This window comes from Struthio camelus, chromosome 3 (assembly GCF_040807025.1).
Source record: "Struthio camelus isolate bStrCam1 chromosome 3, bStrCam1.hap1, whole genome shotgun sequence".
Classification (NCBI taxonomy): Eukaryota; Metazoa; Chordata; class Aves; order Struthioniformes; family Struthionidae; genus Struthio; species Struthio camelus.
Window position 1 is genome coordinate 99,384,544 of NC_090944.1, and position 12,999 is coordinate 99,397,542.

A 12,999-nucleotide genomic window follows, 5' to 3' on the forward strand; every position below is an offset into this window, starting at 1 on the left:
GCGGCTCTTCTGCTACAGTGCTAGAAATAGTGAGATTTGGCGCTAATTCTGAAGCGCTTGGTTGCTTGATCCGTTCCCTGTCTGCTTCAGAGAAGAGCAAAGCAATCTGCTGTAGAAGGAAGTAATTCTGAAAGAGCTGTCCAAGTCTGCACAAAGGAGAAGGAGCAGAGATATTCAGGAGAGGTGAATGGAGACTAATATATTAATTCAGGTGACCCAGACTTTGGACATGAAAGTGTGAGGAAGATGAGATAATGCAGTAGCTAGAAAGCTTTCTGTCTCACAAGTGAAGCTGGATTTCTTTACTCTTTTCTTTCTGGGTATCTAGCTTTCAGCTGTTCAGTGAAAAGAAATGTAAGCCAGTACAATAACAGCTCCTTGTTTTTCCCCCTCCCCACGCTGTGGTTCCTTGAAGTGTCTTTCCAGGATGGTGTTGACACTATTTTATTTGTTTTTTTCCTTTTGGAATCCAAATGCAGCTGTCATCTTGTCTGTCAATAAAAAACAGGTTTTTTTTTCCAGCCTGTATGAATTCTGCAGGTAGGCAGATTCTGTAGCATGTGGCTACTACTCAGTGGTTGCTGGAATTCTTACAAGGTGTTTCAGGAGGCCACTGGGTAACTTTACTGATAACAAATCATTTTTGTTGAAGGAGGTATGTCTCAATTTCTTTCAATTGGGTGTTATGTGCCAAGTTTCATTTCTGAATCTGTAGAGCTGAATCGATAAAGGAGAACCTGGAGTTTCAAGGGCTGCTGTCTCAAAATGATTGATTAATTCCAGGAGGTGCACCCAGAGGAGGAAGTGGACCTATAAGCTGTGTATTTGGGGAGCAGTGCCACAGTGCTAGGAGCTAGCCCTGCCACTAACAGCTTCTTCCTTTCAGATGCCGTTCCCATTTCTCCATTGATTATGCTGTGGCTGTGGAGCCCTGTATTAGTCTGAAGTCACAATCGGTGTCTTTAATCTTTACAAAGGTTGGAAGTCCATTCTCTTCCTTGCTGGTAAGCAAGCTTTTCAGCTGACACTGTAACCCAAGGAACAGTGTATTTGGATTTGAGGCTGGCTAGTGTTACCAGGCTCTACTGGAAGTTTTTTCTCCCCCCTCCCCCTCCCCCTTTCTTTTCTGTAGCGTGGCTCACTTGGGGACTATGTGGAGAAAGATTTGTAATCTTAGCCTTCATCAGACCACACAAGTCAAGAGGCTGATCCCCCCTTGGTCTTGTCAGCAGTCTGCTTGTTCAGGACAGAACGTGAGCTGTGGTGAGAGTGGGGGAGGTATGTTTTTAGGCCACACTTGTAGATCGGTGTCATGGGGGGCCAGCAACACCGTGTTATTTAGCAGCGAGGGCTCATTATGTGCCTGTCCCTTGGCATCCCATAGCCAGGGCTACAGGCTTCTGTTCTGTGTGAGTGCATGAAGGGAGGGGAGGGAACTGCTTGGTCTCCTCCAGCTCTGAATACCTTTATTGAGACCCTGATGAGAACGCTTTCCAACTGAGCCCCTTCACATCCTTCACCATTTGAGCTGCTTGGGATTTTACGAGGGTGCGAAGGATAAGATACAGGCTGTGGTGGCTGTGGCAGCTTGGGATGCTTACTGCCAAACGTAAGTACTTTTTTCAAACAAATGCATTAGTGCTGAACTGAAACAGAGTTTAATTTTTGAGTTTGCGTTTTTTTTTTTTAAATCAATAACAACAAGAAGACATTGTTCACTATACTCCAAAACTCCAAATGTCACAAATCTGACTGTAAAGATACATATTAAAACAAAATGTTTACTAGTCTGAAGAAGTGCAGTAGTAGTTTGTTTGTGTTGCTTGCTCCCAGCTGTAAGTCTGCAGAAGCAGCAGTGTTCCCAGTGGGCCAGTCAAGGGCCACAGTCTTATTGCACTCTGTACGATGTAATAGCAGTATGAATGGGTTACAAAATGATTGCAGGAGTGCCTGGGGATCTTTTTGAACAAGGTATTTCTAACATTCCTCTCCTCCTCCCTCCCCCCCCACAGAAAAAGATGGCTGCAAAATGCTAGCAATTCAAAGGGCCATATCCTGCTTCTGTGGAGGTGGCTGAAAATGCTACCAATGGCTAATAAAGGTTGTTTAACTTATATAACACTTCCTTGTCCTTGGCAGCTCTGAACAAATAGTTGCTTTTTCAGTTGGCTTCAGACCCGTGAAAGTTTGTGCTATACCCATGTCATCAGCTGCCAAGTGACCAACTGCTTCTGGACCCAAGCCAGTACCTTCCCTCAGAGCTTCCTTGCAGCATGCAGACGCATCAGATTGAGTCAGTGCTGTTGTGGTGGGTGCCTTCTAGATCACGCTGCGACAGAGCAGCCAAAGGTGGGTCCTGTAGCATCTGCAAAAGTCAGGGAGTGGAGCTGGGCTCTGTTCTTCTCATGTAATGCTACACTCAGCAGCCCGACAGCTCCCATCCTGACCACAGTTTCCTATCTGTGCCGTGCATCTTCCAGCACTCACCAGTCTCTCAGCCTCAGTCTCAGTCACCTACCCTTGGCACAAACTGCCAAATTCTGTGCAACCTTTTCCCCGATTCCACTTCAGCAGATGCAGACAGTCTGCTGAACTGGAATTGAAGTGTATGCTGAAGCATAGAAATCGGCTTATAGTTGGGTGTAGGATGTTGCACACGCGCACACACACAGAGCCTTTAATGAAATTTAGCAGGTATATTTGCCACAGACTTAGGAGAAAAAGGCAGTATGGTAGAGGCTTGTTATAACACACATTCTGCCGCTTCAACTGTGCTGGCATATTAAGCAGCACAATTGTCCTAAGGCTGGAGAACACAGCTTTGCCTGGTGTAAACGTTTCCCTGCAGGACAGTTTATTCTCTTACTGTAAGTAAAATGGTCAAGGCAGTGTAATTCTGATTCCACTGAGAACTTAGAGATTCTTGTTACTTTCTTTGTTTTGCCTTTTTTCTTGGTGTGACTTCATTTTTTATTCCTCCTCCCCTTTGCATGCTCCAAAGACTTATGCAGTACTCACCAAACATAAGCTGATTTTGCAGCTGGAGTGGAAACCAGCAAACAACTTTGCCCCTGAAATTAGTCCCGGCTGAAAAGCTGAGGTGTGCTCTTGCTTCCTGCCTTGCATAGTATTTGGAATAAATAGTCTTTCATGGCTACTCTAATGCCTTTAGATTACTTTGACTGCTGGGGTGTTGAAGGTACTCAGTGCCCTTTAGGATAAAGATTGTAGCTTGTGTGCTGTATTTATGTTGTTTTTTATTTTGTTTTCATATGTCTGTAACGTGTTGTACAAGCATAAAAAATGATACCTATATGTCTAAAACATCTTGTGTGAGAAATGTGTAGAATATGGGAATCTCTTGGATCTCACTGGAGGTGATACAATTCTAAAGTGGGGGAGAGAGAGAGAGGAAAAAAAAAGTATTTGCATACGCAAATTTTACTTCTAAAGAAAAATGTCTTTGATATGTCACATCTTATTTTAGGGGTTCCAGGGATCACAGTCAATAATTACAAGTTATTCCATGCACACAAAAGAAATCAAGCGAAAATGTAATTAGACAATTTGATAATTGGATCATTAACAAGCTCTTAATATAATTGTGTTAATAGAACCAGATACAAACTATATCTGGTTACTGCCTGGTTTAACATCAAAGATGCGAAGCTTTCACATGCAAGTGTAACCCATCTTGAGATAATTTAAAGTGTTGGAATAAATTTTCAGCATGTCGCACTGGGATTTTTTCTTGCTCAGTTCACATTGTTTGTAAAAACAATACCAGCGCTATTAGCAATAGCGAATAATGGCATGCACATCCAAAGTGATAAGTATGATATCAATTAACCTGAACCTGGGATTAGTGCAGAGAGCAAAGCAGATGCCTCATGGCTGAGGGGCAAAAGCAGGGTCAAAGGGTATCTTGCTGGTTTGGGATCTGTGCACCTGATAGGCTTAGGTAGCCTGAGGCAGCACTGTAAAAGGCAATGCAAACTAGGGGAGGCAGTGTGGATATTGTGCTGCTGCGAGGAAAGAAGCAGGATAGTGGTGTTTTCCCTCTCTAAAAAAGGGGACAAAGTCACTGATATGTAGTTTGGTCTTGGATACGATAGGAGTTAGTGAAGAATCCTGAGGCAGGACTGAGCAGGGCAGCCTGTTTATGCGTGAATGGCTTGGGGTGAAAACGAGGGGGTAAATGATAAAAGGCCAAATGTTACTGAGGGGCAAAAGCAGATTGAAGCAAGACTGTGAGAGCTTGGGTGGCTAGGCAGCAGGGGACATGAGCTGCCTGTGGAGCAAGTGTCTGTCATCACCTGGTATGTGGCTGCTATTTATAGCAGTAGCCCACTCCAAGCCTGGTGCATGTCGAGGAGGATGTTTCAGATAGATGCTATTAAACCTCAAAACTGACCACAAATTTATGCAAATTTTGTTCACTTGAAATGCAGTGTAAAGCCTTTTAGGAAAGCAAGGTGCAGTACAACATAATAACAGAGATGATGTGTTCCTCCTTCTAGGTCAGCAGTTCTAAATTTTTGCTGACCCCATAGGCTAGGTAAGACTTTGAATCTTCAAATTATTTGTAGCAGAAATAGGTTGGAAAAAAAATTCTTTCACAGATCAAGTATTCACGTTTCCACCCTATTTCTTGCCTTCAACAATAAGTAGTTATTTCTGAGAGACGGGGAACAAGGTGTCAGCCCATCACCTCGATCCCATGTGAGGTTATTTGTATGTTTGATTACAGAGGAGTAGTACTGCTGCTTGGTCTGTGTTCAGTTGGATTGTTCTATCCTTCACATGTAGAAAGTAGGTTGATACCATCTTCTCCCTCTATAACCTCGAGGGTTGGATGGTGATCTGCATTTGTTCTCTGTGATCTTAGCTAACCTCCAGCTTTCACGTTGCCTGATTGATTCTGGGTGCATTCACATCAAGGAAATGCCTCCTGAAGAAAGCATGTAACAGCTCTGCAGATGCCGAGTTGCAAATTTTTTTGTTCGATTGGGTTAAAAAGCTGGTGGAAATGCCCAGTCAGTACTGGTGTGAGATATGAGTGCTGCTGACTGATAAGAGCAAGTCTGTATGCAGCTTGGAATGCTCCACATATACAAAGATTTGAGAATCAGTGCAAAGGAGAGACTCGCTCCTATTTCCAAATTACATGTTTTTAACAATGTTATCTGTCTAGTGCAAAATGGAAACACAGAGAAGAGACAGATACATTTCAATTTTTTGTGTGCATCCGATGGTGAATGTGCATGAGAGAGACTTCATTACTTCTGTGAAGTGACTGTTGTATTTGATACACTTTCCGATGGTTAGAAACAAAATTCATTCTCCGTTTCTGTAGATGGCATGATGATAAACTCCATTGGATTGAATAAAGTAGGCAAGATTTTACTTATAGTTGCAGTTTCACTACGATTAAGATTATTTGAGTTGTCTAGAGGTTTTTGTATTCAAGGACATGAAAGAAAGTCAATTTAAATTAATGTGTGAATTTCAGATGGCTTTGTTAAACTGCAGTAAAACTCTGCATAGATGGACTCTTCAGAATTTAATTGATCTTAATTAGTGCTGTATAAAGGTTTGTAATGCACTGATTCTAGTCAGTCCATATCCTTGACTTTCCCAGCTCCTCACCAGTCAAGTTGGGAAGAAGGGTAGAAATCTGAAAGTGGCAGAAAAGAAACTAAAGAAGAGACCTTGACCAGAGAGTTGCTAAAGGAGAGCATATCCAAAATGAACGAATGTGAATAAAATCACCTTGAAACCTCTGTGTGAAGCAGGGAAATTGGTAAAATTGTTCCCAAAAGCTGAGTGAATAAAAAGAAAACCAAGTCGAGGAAAGAAGGTCAAACATGCAGGCCAAACTCTTTACCCGTTGTAAAAGCCACCAATAACATCAATATCAATTTATTGATAATTTTTTTCCCAAAACAGTAATCTAGCCACTAATTCACAGGCACCTTAAGGATGCTGATGTTTCTCAGTGTAGAGAGAAAAGCATAAACTGAACATGTGAGAATATCTTAACAAAAATACAAAATTAAGCTGAATAGGACAGAGCGTTTTGGATTCTTGGATGCATGTCAATTGTAGATGTGCTGAAACAGAACAGATTTGATTAAAAAAAGTCACCTACTAAGTAGTTCTCTTGAGAATGAGAAAGTTGTGAAATAAGAACAACAATAATTTTCCTAATGTTTGTTTGGTAAAAATAAAAGGGATATGATTCTGGTGTTTGAACAACAATTACAAGAGGTTTCAACTTGCTACAAATCCCTTTATAAATCAGGAGAACAGTAAGTATATATGTGTCACAAATACTGTCCCTACCTTCACGCTCATGACGCTTAGTTACCATTCTTCAGGTATGACAGCTATTTGAGAAATCACCGGTTACAATGTCAGTAGTAGCTCATCGCCGGCATTCGTCAAAGAACCATAGTGCTCTTCTCACAGGAAAAGCAGGCTAAACTTTGAAAATGTGGAGATGTGTCATAAGAATAATTATGACTGTACCCTGGTTACTCAAAGAGGTTCAAATGATCTGTTGATTTGATGCTTATCAAAGCTTGGAATAATGGGGAAGTTTGAAAAGATCAAAGAAAAACTAATGTTGTTCCATTGTTGACCAATTATAGGTCAGTTATGCTTCCTGCTTCTCCCAGATGGGTTTGAAGAGGCAGGTACAAGATACTGAGAGTGAAGAGCAGTGGCTTTATGAATGGCATTCAGGAAGACTTTATGACAAATAGGTGTCATCACATTTGCCACTGTGGTGAAGAATGAGATTGAATATTTGATTGATAAAACTAACGGTTCAGAAGCTCTTGAAAGCGCCTCATTCTAACAATCGTTAGGTAAATTTGTAACTGAACTCTAGTCTAGTGAAGAGGCTGCAATACCAGGTGAGCTTTGTGGAGTGGCTGGAAACTTGAGCCATATGCGCCTGCGATACGTCTAGGTTTCGTGTGTGACACAGGACTGCTTATAGCAGTGATACAGAAAAGTACTGAGAGGTCAAGGTGGATAATCAATTGAACACAAGCTCATAGTGTGCTCTGGTGGCTAAGACAGCAAATGCAGTCCTTTGACACGCAGGCAGGAAAACACCAAGCAAGGAGAGAATGGAGCTATTACTTTTCCGGCACAAATGAGGCTGCTTCTGCGAGTTTATGTTTGTTTCTATTCTTTGTGCTATAAAAAGGGGGCTGACAAATTCTGCCCCTTTGGCAAGACCTAAGTTTGCCTACCACGTAGCTGTAAAAGAAGCTTCCCTCCAGGATACCCTATGCATGCTATGGCCACAGATTTAGCCTGGGCTGCAGAGCTCTAGACAACTGCGTAGCAGAGCTCGTTGGGCAAGGCTAGGATTGGCACCATTGAATGTATATTTAGATTTTCCTGCTGCTATTCCATGTCCTCTTCAGAACCCAATTAAAAATTTGGCTGCTGTCTGGCTATCAAATACTAATGCAAACACCTGTGTGCCAGATGCGTACAGCTGCAAGTCTGTCAGTGCTGGTCCATCTTCAGAGTCCTAAGCCAATCCATGGGGCAATTAGAAAACAGTTTTTGTTTTGTTCTTTCTTCTGTCCCTTTTCCACCCCTCCCCCTTTTATTTCAGTCCTCCTATTTTTCCATGTTTTTCTCTTTCCTTCTTCCTACTGCTGCAAGTTTGTGAGGTGAGCCTTGCTAAGACTTTATCTGTCTCTTTCAGATAAGAAAACAGTCTCAGCCAAAGGAGCGTGTTTTTCTGGCTGCAGAGCGGCTGGTTTATACTCACAAATGTTAAATGATAAAAGTCTAAATGTCAGTAATATGTGCCAGCTCAAGAAATATAGCTTGAAAACTAGTAATGTTGTGAAGGTTGCCCCAGAAAGGGTTAGGATCTGAATTTTCTTCTTTCCTCTCTCTCTCTAAATAAAGAATTGTTCCTAGGGCCCACATATTTGTTCTAGACATACTGTATTGATTGTGGGCAGGGGCCCACTCTCATGGCTTTGTGAAAGTGAAGGTTCAAGTCAGCAGCAGAAAGCAGTTCTTCAAACGTGAGGGACAAAAAATGGAAAGTGCTAAAGAGGTGGGATATGATAGCGTTGCAGAGGTTTTTAATGCAGTTGGTGAGACAGTCCCTTTGCAAGGGCTCACTGAAAGCAAGCTAATGTAAAAAGACTCTTTTCTCGTTCCCTTGTGCTTTTCTTATGACCTTCGTCTCTCCTTTTACCCAAGTTCCCTGCTACAGCTCTCCAGTTCACGATTCTCTCTCTCTGTCTGTCTCTGTCTATTCTTACCCGAACGTGCAGTAATGGTGCTTATGGAGGGGCATTCCTGCTGGGGAAAGGAGAGAGTTTCAGAAGGAAAAGAGGGACAGACCTTTCTAGCAAAGGAGTTGAGTTGGTTTCATTTGCTCAGCTGGGGGTGGTAAAAGGTGACTTATGTGAAGATGATGCGTTGGGTGTTAGGGAAGTTTGCTGATGATACTAAACTGGGAGTGGCTGACAGGCTGTGCTGCCCTTCAGAGGGACCTGGAGAGGCTGGAGAGTTGGGCAGAGTGGAACCTCCTGAAGTTCAACAAAGGCAAGTGCAAGGTCCTGCCCCTAGGCAGGAATAACCCCAGGCACCAGTACAGGCTGGGGGTTGACCTGCTGGAAAGCAGCTCTGCAGAGAAGGACCTGGGAGTCCTGGTGGACACCAAGTTAAGCATGAGCCAGCAATGTGGCCTTGTGGCCAAGAAGGCCAATGGTATGCTGGGCTGCATGAGGCAGAGTGTGGCCAGCAGGTCGAGAGAGCTGACCCTCCCCCTCTCCTCAGCCCTGGGCAGGCTGCATCTGGAGTACTGTGTCCAGTTCTGGGCTCCCCAGTACAGGAGAGACATGGCACTACTGGAGAGAGTCCAACGGAGGGCTACAAAGATGATTAGAGGACTGGAGCATGTCTCCTCTGAAGAAAGGCGGAGAGAGCTGGGCCTGTGTAGCCTGGAGAAGAGAAGACTGAGAGGGGACCTGATCAATGTGTACAAGAATCTGAAGGGAGGGTGTTGAGAGGATGGGGCCAGACTCTTCTCCGGGGTGCCCAGTGACAGGACAAGAGGCAACGGGCAGAAACTGAAGCACAGGAAGTTCCGTCTGAGCCTGAGGAAAAACTTCTTTCCTGTGAGGGTGACAGAGCCCTGGCACAGGTTGCCCAGAGAGGTGGTGGAGTCTCCTTCCCTGGAGATATTCAAAACCCGCCTGGACGTGATCCTGGGAAATAAGCTCTAGAGGACCCTGCTTGAGCAGGGCGGTTGGACTAGATGATCTCCAGAGGTCCCTTCCAACCTTGGCCATTCTGTGATTCTGTGAAATCTGCTGTGACAGAGAGGGTAAGGCAGTGTAGTCTTGCACAGATAAGGTGTCAGTTGCTGTGTATGGAGCAATAGAAAAATGGAGGTCCATCTCACTGTCCTGTTAGTCCCGCTCATGTGCAGCTTCTGCTTTTTACTTACCAACACAAAGCTTGTGCTATTGGAGAACCTGCCACCTGAGAGTATTCAGCTGATTCAGTCTTTTGCTTAGCAAAAGCAACTGATTTTTTATCCAAAGGCCTCCTGATCAGTTTGATGGTACAGTGCCACTAACTTATGGTCATGGTGTCTAAATCCTGTCATGCTTATCTGAGGAAAAACTCCCATTGACTTCAGTTTATTTGAACACTCTTTGGCTTTAACAGAAGTGGTGCCATTGTAACAATGAGGAACTGTTTTTCAGCAGCTGGGGCTGTTTTCGGGGCTGGAGTTTTTCAACTGTTGGAATGCTAAAAACAGCAAATCTCTGAAACGTAGCCTTAGAAGATGCAATATGTTTAAGTTAGGGTGCAGAGTCATTTAGAAAGTAGCTCAGATGCCTCTGGAAAGTAAATTTACAAGTATAACCTTTTTATTACACTAGAAAGTACATCCTCGAGAGAGAAAAGTGAACAGAGGAGATGACTTTTTTTGAACAGAGACCAATCATGGACTGGCAGGATCATATTTAGAGCAGAGAGAGATGTTTGCAGAGTCATGAAAAACATGTGCTTTTTTATCAGGGTTAAGGCTTCTCTCCCACTAATATTTCTTAATCAGTTCTTTTACTCCCTGCCTGTGGAGAGTGAGAGTCTGGAAAACACACTTCTTCCAGGGCAGAACTTTGATCATTGCTTTCCTTTCCTTCTCCCATCACCTTGTGTGACGGATTACATACTAGCAGTCATTGCTGCCTGAACCCTTTCAGAAACAAAAGAAATCCATGAGGCTTCTGTGAGCATCTCCAGGCAGAAGCTGACCTCTGTAATCTAATAAGCGTTGACTGCTTCATTTTTCCCTGAAGAGCAGCAACGATGAATGCAAGTTGATGGAAGGTCTTTAGATTCATTGTAAAGTTGAGTTTTCTATGAAGTAGCGTAATGACGTAAGATTACAGTGTCTAACTTGTAGACTATAGTTAATTGAATCAAATACTTCTAAAGATTTTGTGCACGACTGCCTGTCCTATATTAGTGTCTGCCTGCTATATGTATGCACAAAGGTAGGATGCGCGTGAGGTATTTGTATACCTCGCCTGTGATCAGCTAGGTTCCACATGACTGAAGTGCAAGTAGCTCATCCTGTTTTCTGTCCGTCCCTCTCTCTACCCGTGGAGCTCTATCTGCTTGCATCATGTCTCCTTGTGAGCTTTGTGCAAATGCACGAGGGCAACAGAGTGTGCTTCATGTTGAAAGCTGCTCTTTGCTTTCTCTTTTGAGGGAGATGGGCACCAAGCTGGGTAGCAGGAAGGAAAGGATTGTTCTGCTTGTGGGCTGCTTTCTTGATGATGGAATTAAGCATCACCAGAACTGTACAGCAAGGTGCAGATGTGCAAGTGAAATAGAGGAGGATGCTTTGACCTTATTTTAGGTGATCACACAGTTGCGGGGCCCTCCACAACTCCGGAGGTTCATGGAGTTCAGAGGTCAGAACTGCATTTACCCTCGTACAGGCTGTGAACTGCAGGGGTTCTTAATCAGTGCCTGTTCGCTGGGTGTGTTCTTGCTGCGTAAAGTAAGAATTTCTCAGTGTCCCTGATAGCTCTCTGTCTATTATGGGTCTGCTAAAAAGCAAAGCTCCCTTCCCTCTTCTCTTGTGAGTTTTTAGTTCAGGTCCAAAGACCTGAATAATTAATAGCTGATCACAGTGCCTAAGATGAACACACAAACATAGCTGGAATTAGTATTTACTTGAGCTTGAAAACTCAAAGGTAATGTGAAAATGCTCCTTACAGTTAAGCTCAGTGGGCACTCAGTTTAGTTCACTGCCTGCCTTGTTCATTTATGCTACAGTCTTTGTTGTGAGTGATCTCCTGAAGCTTTCAGACCTCTCACGTGCCTTCACTTGTTTATTTTAGGAATAGGAGTTTATAGTAATGCTGTTTATACTAAAGATGGGTGAAGCATTACAGCAACAAGAGAAGCCATCGTGAACCTTTGCCCTGAACTCAAACCAAACTCTTCTGTGATTTTCAAAGTTCTGTTTCAGTTTTCAGTGTCACTGTACTTTGTTCTGTCAGGCCTGGAAATGAGTGCCAAAATATAAAGGGTATTTCCAGTGTCAACCTCAGATTTCACAAGCAAATCTAATCTCATGAGATTTAATGTGGGGTTTCTTAGACCTCACAAGTTTCAGTAGTGAGTATAACCTTTCCAACTCCTGCTACTTTGTGCGCTAGCACAAACTGCTTGTCTGTTGAGGTTTGCCCATCACTATTTCTTTTAGACCTATGGGACAAGGTACTGTTTATTGAACTAATAAGCATTCCTAGGGGAATGTATGCAGATGATTGCTTGCAGGTGAAATACTGAAACTTAAATTGTCATGTGGCTGCATTTCCCTGCTATTCAGACAAGGGTGTTGCGCCTGTCCAGCTTTGGCCTCCTTTCCATTAGGATGTGTTGAAAGTCTGTCCGCCAGTTCTTCCATGAAGTCTCAGTGGAGCTGCCCAGTGCAAAATAACAAAGTAAATTCTCTTTTGGGCTCTATCAGTTTAAAGACAGATTTACTGTAAGAACAAAAATATGACTAATACGTTTCTGGTGCCTGGGGTTTCATCTAATTTATTTGCTGTCCTGTAGGCTTTTCTGTTTCATATTCCAGTCTGGGATCCAATGGTGAACTCTCCATCTAGTGGAGTCTGATAGATTAGTAGGGCCGTTTGTAGGAGTAATCAATTCAGGTTGTGTCTGTTTTCTTCTTTCTTATCCCTGAGGAGGAACAGTCTTCCTTCCTCTCTCCTTGTGTTTATTGTTGTATCAGAGAATGATCTGATGTTTGTTTTAACATTGAGATGAAGCTGAATTCACTGCTGTCCAGCACTCCTTAAAGCTAGTGTGCTACTTGAATATTTATATCATGCTGACATTTGCTTACTTTAGGAAAGGCTTTATTTCCTTGGAATATTTATCATAGTATCCAAGAATTTCCATCTTGAATTGCTGCTGAATCTAAACGTTGTATATAATTACCTGGGTTCCAGCCCAACTGCCTAAGGGAAGCTAGCTGTCGAAGAACAACAGCCACCTCTGTGGCATTAGCTAGCTGGAGGAAGAGCTGGCAAGGATTTTTCCTGGACTGACGTGGAGCAGCTTGGAAATAAGAGTTGCACCTCACTTCAGCTGTATAGATAGCTTTTGTCTAGTGCATTATGGGAAAGGTAGAGAGTCCTCTCCCTGCATACCTGGCGTCATGGATGGGGTGCCTGTATCTGACGTGATCTGTTGACCTAGTTATGGTCTAGGATGGCAAATAAGATATGACATCTTCGCTTCTTGTTAATTCCCCCCTGATTTCCACCTGTCCCTTTCCCCAAGGTTACGGAGGGAAGGTTGATGCAGAATCCAGTTCCTGCCTTCCTGACACACTTTGCTGCTCTGAGCCCCTTGGTGCCTGCAATAGGAATGACCAGCTTGAGGCTTGATCAGATCTCAGCCTCCTGT

At 43.3% G+C, this 12,999-nt stretch overlaps 1 protein-coding gene across 2 annotated transcripts in view; it reads left to right on the forward strand.

The window, feature by feature from the left end:
• KIF26B (kinesin family member 26B) overlaps positions 1 to 12,999 on the forward strand; it is a 316,787-nt gene that overhangs the window by 82,263 nt on the left and 221,525 nt on the right. Inside the window, exon 1 of one of the 2 annotated variants that reach the window (XM_068939320.1) lies at positions 1,290 to 1,609. The exons of the other annotated variant lie outside the window; for it this stretch is intronic. The gene's annotated coding sequence lies outside the window, so the exon portion shown is untranslated. Of the gene's footprint in view, positions 1 to 1,289; positions 1,610 to 12,999 lie in introns of those variants that run through there. 2 annotated transcript variants of the gene reach the window in all.